This window comes from Choloepus didactylus, chromosome 16, assembly GCF_015220235.1.
Source record: "Choloepus didactylus isolate mChoDid1 chromosome 16, mChoDid1.pri, whole genome shotgun sequence".
NCBI classification, from domain to species: domain Eukaryota; kingdom Metazoa; phylum Chordata; class Mammalia; order Pilosa; family Megalonychidae; genus Choloepus; species Choloepus didactylus.
Window position 1 is genome coordinate 85,458,598 of NC_051322.1, and position 7,804 is coordinate 85,466,401.

General features: G+C 39.0%; 1 pseudogene; it reads right to left on the minus strand.

Moving 5' to 3' along the window:
* Positions 1-258: 258 nt before the first annotated feature.
* LOC119511417 lies at positions 259-2,728 on the minus strand (annotated as a pseudogene).
* Between the last annotated feature and the right edge of the window lie 5,076 nt (positions 2,729-7,804).

Below are 7,804 nucleotides of genomic sequence, written 5' to 3' on the forward strand. Positions count from 1 at the left end.
CCATGAACATCGTTACAGTTAGAGACCCCTTGTTTTTTTTCACAATGATACTGAGCATGCTCACAAGGGGTTCCAATTGGTTTAGTCTTAAACAACCATCTTTAAAAAAAGAAGAAAAAACAAACAATAAAACAAACTAAGCACACTACCATTTAACTTGTTTTAATGTTTCTTCACCAATGGTGAAAAATACTAAAGTACAGACAATGAATAATCATAATGTTTTTGGCCAACATTATAAATATGGAATTTTCTGGTTTAAAATATAAATCTGGTTGTCAATGCAGCTTTGTAGGGCCAGTCTCTGCATTCCTGATGGTTCTTGCCCTCATCCATTCTTCCAGGTCCTCCACAGCCACCTCTTCTTCCTCCCATCTGTTCCATCAAAGGTCCAGGAGGCCCCCCCAGGGCCACCTCATCTTCCTCCACCAAAGCCACCTCAGTCCATGCCCTGGCCACCATGGAAGCCACCTCTGTCTCCACCACAGCCACCTCAACATTTCACCAGGACTGCCATGGTCCATGAGACCACCTCTTCCTCCCCTCATGCCACCAGGGCCACTTCTGCCATGGTCACCACCTGGAGGTGGAAAGGGTGTTAGGAGGAAGCCTTCAGGCTTTGGCGCCTTACACTGGTTACATTCTGTCCTCCAGGTGAAGTTCTGGTTTCCACATGCCGGAATGGGGCACTGCCAGTCTCCAGCTCAATATTGGACATTTCCTCCTCCAGATGGGTTGCCTCAGGAATCCCAGGGCCCTCTGGGGGGAAGCCTGCTCTCTCTCCTCCATGGCCTCCTATGCAACCCATTGGTCCTCCAGGACCTCCTGGGCCCCCTGGACTTCTATGAAGTGGGGATGGCATTCCTCTATCCTCATGGGATGGCACACCACCTTGCATATTATTCATTGGAGGCTTCTTCCATGCAAGAGAGACTTTAAGTTTTCTCCCTTGAAAATGATGCCAGGTCTACATTCCTCCCTGGGAGTCTTATTCCATGTTGCCAGGGAGATTCACTCCCCTGGGTGTCTGATCCTACGTAGTGGGGAGGGCAGTGATTTCACCTTTCAAATTGGCTTAGCTAGAGAGAGAGGTCCACATCTGAGCAACAAAGAGGCATTCAGGAGGAGGCTCTTAGGCACAATTATAGGGAGGCCTAGCCTCTCCTTTGCAGCAACCATCTTCCCAAGGGTAAATCCTATGGTAGAGGGCTCAACCCGTAAAATCACCAGGCCCCTATGTCTGTGGTCATGTTAGCAACCATCGAGGTGGGGTAGGCCAATACCCCTGCATTCTCCACAGGCTCCTTAAGGGGGCTCTGCATATTTTTTTCCTTGTTTCTTTTTTTTTAACTTTTTTTTTAAATCACTGTATGAAAAAAAATTTTTTTTAAAAATCAAAAAAAAACAAACAAACACATACAATAAAAGAACATTTCAAAGAGACCATAACAAGGGAGTAAGAAAAAGACAGCTAACCTAAGATAACTGCTTTACTTCCAACATGCTCCTACTTTACCCCAAGAAAGTTACTTAATATAGCAACATTGCTGTGAACTTGTTCCTACTATATCCATCAGAAATTAATGGACAATAATCATTTCTGGGCATCCCCAGAACGTTAAATAGCTTATCTGTTCTTGGATTATTGTTCCCCCTTCCTTAATTGCTCTCTATTGCTAGTTCCCCTACATTCTACATTATAAATCATTTGTTTTACATTTTTCAAAATTCACATTAGTGGTAGCATATAATATTTCTCTTTTCGTTCCTGGCTTATTTCGCTTAGCATTATGTCTTCAAAGTTCATCCATGTTGTCATATGTTTCACGAGATCGTTCCTTCTTACTGCTGTGTAGTATTCCATCATGTGTATATACCACATTTTCTTTATCCACTCATCTGTTGAAGGACATTTGGGTTGTTTCCATCTCTTGGCAATTGTGAATAATGCTGCTACGAACATTGGCATACAGATATCTGTTCATGTCACTGCTTTCCGATCTTCCAGGTATATACCGAGAAGTGCAATCGCTGGATCGAATGGTAACTCTATATCTAGTTTTCTAAGGAACTGCCAGACTGACTTCCAGAGTGTCTGAACCATTATACAGTCCCACCAACAATGAATAAGAGTTCCAATTTCTCCACATTCTCTCCAGCATTTGTAGTTTCCTGTTTGTTTAATGGCAGCCATTCTAATCGGTGTTAGATGGTATCTCATTGTGGTCTTAATTTGCATCTCTCTAATAGCTAGTGAAGCTGAACATTTTTTCATGTGTTTCTTGGCCATTTGTATTTCTTCTTCAGAGAACTGTCTTTTCATATCTTTTGTCCATTTTATAATTGGGCTATCTGTACTGTTGTCATTGAGTTGTAGGATTTCTTTATATATGCAAGATATCAGTCTTTTGTCAGATACATGGTTTCCAAAAATTTTTACTTTCTTGGGGTAGAGTAGGAACACGTTGGAAGTAAAGTAGTTATCTTAGGTTAGTTGTCTTTTCCTTACTCCCTTGTTATGGTGTCTTTGAAATGTTCTTTTATTGTATGTTTTTTTTTATTGTTTTATTTTTTTTTTTTTCATACAGTTGATTTAGGAAAAAAAAGTTTAAAAAGAATAAAAAATAAACAAGGAAAAAAATATGCAGAGCCCCCTTGAGGAGCTGGTGGAGAATGCAGGGGTATTGGCCTGCCCTACCTCCATGGTTGCTAACATGGCCACAGACATGGTGTACTGGTGGTTTGATGGACTGAGCACTCTACCACGGGATTTGCCCTTGGGAAGACTGTTGCTGCAGAGAGGCTAGGCCTCCCTGTAATTGTGCCTACGAGCCTCCTCTTGAATGCCTCTTTGTCGCTCAGGTGTGACCATCTCTCTCTAGTTAAGCCAACTTGAAAGGTGAAATTGCTGCCCTGCCCCCTATGTGGGATCAGACACCCAGGGGAGTGAATCTCCCTGGCAACGTGGAATATGACTCCCGGGGAAGAATGTAGACCCGGCTTCATGGGATGGAGAACATCTTCTTGACCAAAAGGGGATGTGAAAGGAAATGAAATAAGCTTCAGTGGCAGAGAGATTCCAAAAGGAGCCGAGAGTTCACTCTGGTGGGCACTCTTATGCACACTTTAGACAACCCTTTTTAGGTTCTAATGAATTGGGGTAGCTGGTGGTGGATACCTGAAACTATCAAACTACAATCCAGAACCCATGAATCTTGAAGACAATTGTATAAAAATGTGGCTTATGAGGGGGGACAGTGGGATTGGGGGGGCCATAGAGATCAGAATCCCCTTTGTCTAGTTTGTGGATGGATGAGTGGAAAGGTGAGGGAAGAAAACAAACAGACAAGAGTGCCCAGTGTTCTTTTTTACTTTAGTTGCTCTTTTTCACTTTAATTATTAGTTTGTTTATTTTTGTGTGTGTGGTAATGAGGCTGCTGGGTATTGATTTTGGTGATGAATGTACAAGTATGTAATGGTACTGTGAACAATCGAGTGTACAATTTGTTTTGTATGACTGTGGTATGTGAATATATCTCAATAAAATGAATATTAAAAAAACAGAATTGTGAATTGTGGTATACAGTACAATGGAATATGAAGTGGTGGTATGAAGGAATGAAGTTGTGAGCTATGCACCTAAGTTAATGGACTTTAAGGACAGTATATTGAGTGAAATAAGACAAAAAAAAGGCAAACATTATAATACCTCATTAAAATGGATTAAGCATTATTTGTAAACTCCCAGAATTGAGTCTGAGAGCATGGGTTGTCAGGGGAAGGCTTATGATAAAGGTTCCTAGGTTGTAATCTCTTACAGCAGGGACATCTGTTCATGAGTTGTAATGGTTATCTCTAAATTCTGAGATGCTGAGCTGTTTGTGTATAATCTGGTCAGTTCCTGTAATTTTGGGTATCTTTGTGACACCTGTGACTCAGAGACAGAGGTCATCAGCTATGAATATCAGCATTACTGCATAAAGAAAATGTTCAAAATGCTGAAAAAGAGATTAGGCTTCTTTAGAAATATGAATGAAATGGACTTGATTGTAACTAAGGTAAACCAGACTAAAGGGAAAAGGATGATACTGACTGTTTTAAAACCTCAACTTCTGTGTGAGACCAAAGTAAGTGTTGTTTATTTGGTGCAAAATCTATACTTTCTGTGGCATGCTATATAATTTAACTTGTATGGTCAGTTTATTCAAACAACATAACTACAAGGAACTTTGGATAGGGGGTGAGATCTGGTTGGTTTGTACAGGTTAGCATGAAGCCCTGATATATTCCAGAGTAATTTGGGCAGAGAATAAAAAAGTATTTGCAAAGCCCCCTTGAGGGCCTGGGGAAAATAAGGAGACATTAAACTTCCCCACCTGGGGAATTCCTGATACTCTCACAAGTACTGGGGACTTATATTGTTTTAGGCCAAGTCCTCAAAATTGGGGCTTTCCCTTATGAAACTTGCTACTTCAAAGGAGAGGTTAAGCCTACTTATAGCTGTGCCCAAGGGTCAGCATTAGAGAACTTGTCTTGTTGCTCAGATGTGGCCTGTCTCTCTCTAAGCCCATACAGCAGGTAAACACACTGCCATCCCTGTATGACTCCCAGGGTTGTAAGTCTCCCTGATAAGAGGTTCTCTGGGGGTGTCTCAGGAAAAATTGTAGGTAGGCTTAACCTCTCCTTTGCAATAAAAATCTTCATAAGTGCAGGCCCCAGGATTGAGAGCTTGGCTTTCTAAATTGGTAGCCCCCAATGTTTGTGAGAATATCAGTGAATCCTCAGGTAGGAAAGTTTAATATTTCCACATTTCCACCAATTCCTCAAGGGGCCATTGCAACTACTTTTTACTCTCTGCCCAACTTACTCTGGGATGTATTGGGGCTTCACACTAAGCTGTACAAGCCAACCAATTTCACTCCCTATTCAAAGTTCTATGTATTTATGGTGTTTGAATTAACTGACCATACAAGTTCACAAAAAATCTCCCTGGCAATGTGGGACCTGACTCCCAGAGAGGAGCCTGGACCTGGCATCAAGGGATTGAGAAAGACTTCCTGACCAAAATGGGGAAGCAAAATTCAACAAAATAAAATTTCAGTGGCTGAGAGATCTCAAATGGAGTTGGTAGGCCATTCTGGAGGTTATTCTTGTGCATTATGTGGATATTCCTTTTTAGTTTTTAGTGTACTAGAATAGCTAGGAGGATATACCTGAACTGTTGAACTGCAATCCAGTATCATTGGTTCTTGAAGTTGATCATATAACTAAATAGCTTATATGGTGTAACTGGGTGACTGTGAAACCTTGTGGCTCACACTCCCTTTATCCAATGTGCGGGCAGATAAGTAGAAAAAGGTTGACAAAGTAAATTAATAGTAGGGGGTTGAAAGGAGTATGAGATGTGGTGAAGAATGCATAACAATTTCATGGTACTATGAATAATTGTACACTCTGGATGATTTTATGGTATGTGAATAAAACCTATCCAAATTTCATTAAGAAAGAAAGACATGGAAGTGTTCTGAAATATTTGTGAAAGATGGAAGAATAGTTTAATTTTCAAGGCCTACTTGTATGTCAGATATTCATTTTAAAATGCATTGGGAAATTTATGAGGCTTTAGTACATCAGTGCCAATAATCTCTGTGCTGGATGAAGCCATGGAAGTGGGAAAATATTCAGTGTCATCTTCAGATTGAGTCTTGATTAATACCTGTGGTTAAGGTCTCAGAAACATTGGATTTGTAGGTCTTTGTGTGTATATGTTGAAACGAGTAAGTATGGGTTGAAAAGATCAATAAAATGAGAGGTGTGGTCTAATGCTTGGGAACTGGGGCCAACTGTGGTAGGAATGCTAAGTTTAAATTTCATCTTTGTCATTTTCATAGTTGTGTATTCATCACCACAATCAATTTTAGAAAACTTCTGTTACCAAAAAAATAAAAATAAAAACCCAAAACATCCCATCTTGGTTATTGAACCCTATTATTGAACACTAGCATTGGTGTGGCATATTTGTTACTCTTGATGAAAGAATATAAAAAGTATTACTGTTAACTACAGTTGATAGTCTGCAATAGGTGCATTTTTGTCATATAAAATTCTACTGTCAACTCCTTGCAATGTGAGACAGATTTATTATAGATCTGTTTATTATTATGAAAGAATTTTTTAGTATTTGTACTGCCAGTCACAGTCATCGTCCACAAGATCCACTGTGTTTTACAGTCCTATGTTTTAACCATTAGCTTTCCTTCTAGTGACATACATGAATTTCCCCTTGCAAAATCTTAATTAAACACAAAATTCAGTGCTGTTTTAATTACATTCACCATAATGTGGTACTAACATCTCATTCCACTTCTAAACATTTATATTCAACCCAGTGAAAAATTCTGCACATATAAGCATACACTCAAAATTCTCTAGCCTCATTTTATCTCCTGGAAAACTATTCTAGATTTTCTCTCTAGGAGTTTCAATATTAATAGATCATACAATATTTGTCTTTTTGTGTCTCACTTATTTAACAAAACATAATGTCCTCAAGGTTTGTCCATGTTGTCACAGGCTACAGGACTTCATTCCTTCCCACTGCCGAATAATATTCCATCATACATATATATCACTTTTGTTTATTCATTCATAGGTTCATGAACACTTAGATTGTTCCATCTTTTGGCCATTGTGAAGGATGCTGTGATGAATATCTGTGGACAAATGTCTGTTCATGTCCTTGCTTTTGGTTTCTCAGGATATAATCTGAGTAGAGGGATCACCAGATCTTAAAGTAACTCTATACTTATCTTTCTGAGGAAAAACAAAACCATCTTCAACAGTGGCTGTACAATTTTACATTCCCACCAACAGTGAATAAGTATTCCTTTCTCTCCACATCCTCTGCAACACTTATGACTTCCTGTTTGTTTAATAGCAACAATTCTAGTGGATGTGAAATGAAATCTCATTGAGGTTTTGATTTGCATTTTCCTAATACCTAGTGAAGGTCAGCATTTTTTTCATGAGCATTTTAACCATCTGTATTTCCTCTTTGGAAAAATGTCCATTCATGTCTTTTGCCCACTTTTAAATTGGGTTGTTTGCCTTTATATTGTGGAGTTATAGGATTTCTTTTTATATTCAGGATATTAAAACCTTATCAGATATGTGATTTCCAAATATTTTCTCCCACTGATTCAGCTCCCTTTTAACCCTTCTTACAAACTTATTTGAAACATAGATGTGTTCAATTTTAAGTACATCCCATTTAGGTAGCTTTTCTTTCATTACTTGGTGATTGGGTTTTAGGTCTAACAAACAGCCTTCTATCACTAGATCTTGAAGAAGCTTCCATACATTTTCTTCTGGGAGTTTTACGGTCCTGGGTCTAACCTTTAGGTCCTTGATTCATTTTGAATTAATTTTTGTACAGGGTGTGAGATAGGTGTTCTCTTTCATTATTTTGGATAAGGATGGCCAGTTCTTCCAACACCATATATTGAAAAGACCCTTCAGTCCCAGTTGATTGGACTTAGGAGCCTTGTCTAAAATCAACTGATCCTAAATGTGAGTATCTGTTTCTGAACTTTCACTTTGATTCCATTGACCAATGTGTCTATCTTTATGCCAGTGGCATGCAATTTTGACCTTTGTAGCGTTATAATTGGTTTTCAAGTCAGGAAGTGTGAAACCTCCAACTTAATTCTTTTTCAAGATATTTTTGGATATTCAAGTCCACTTACCATTCCAACTAAATTTGATAATTAGCTTTTCCATTACTCCAAAGTTAGCTGTTAAAATT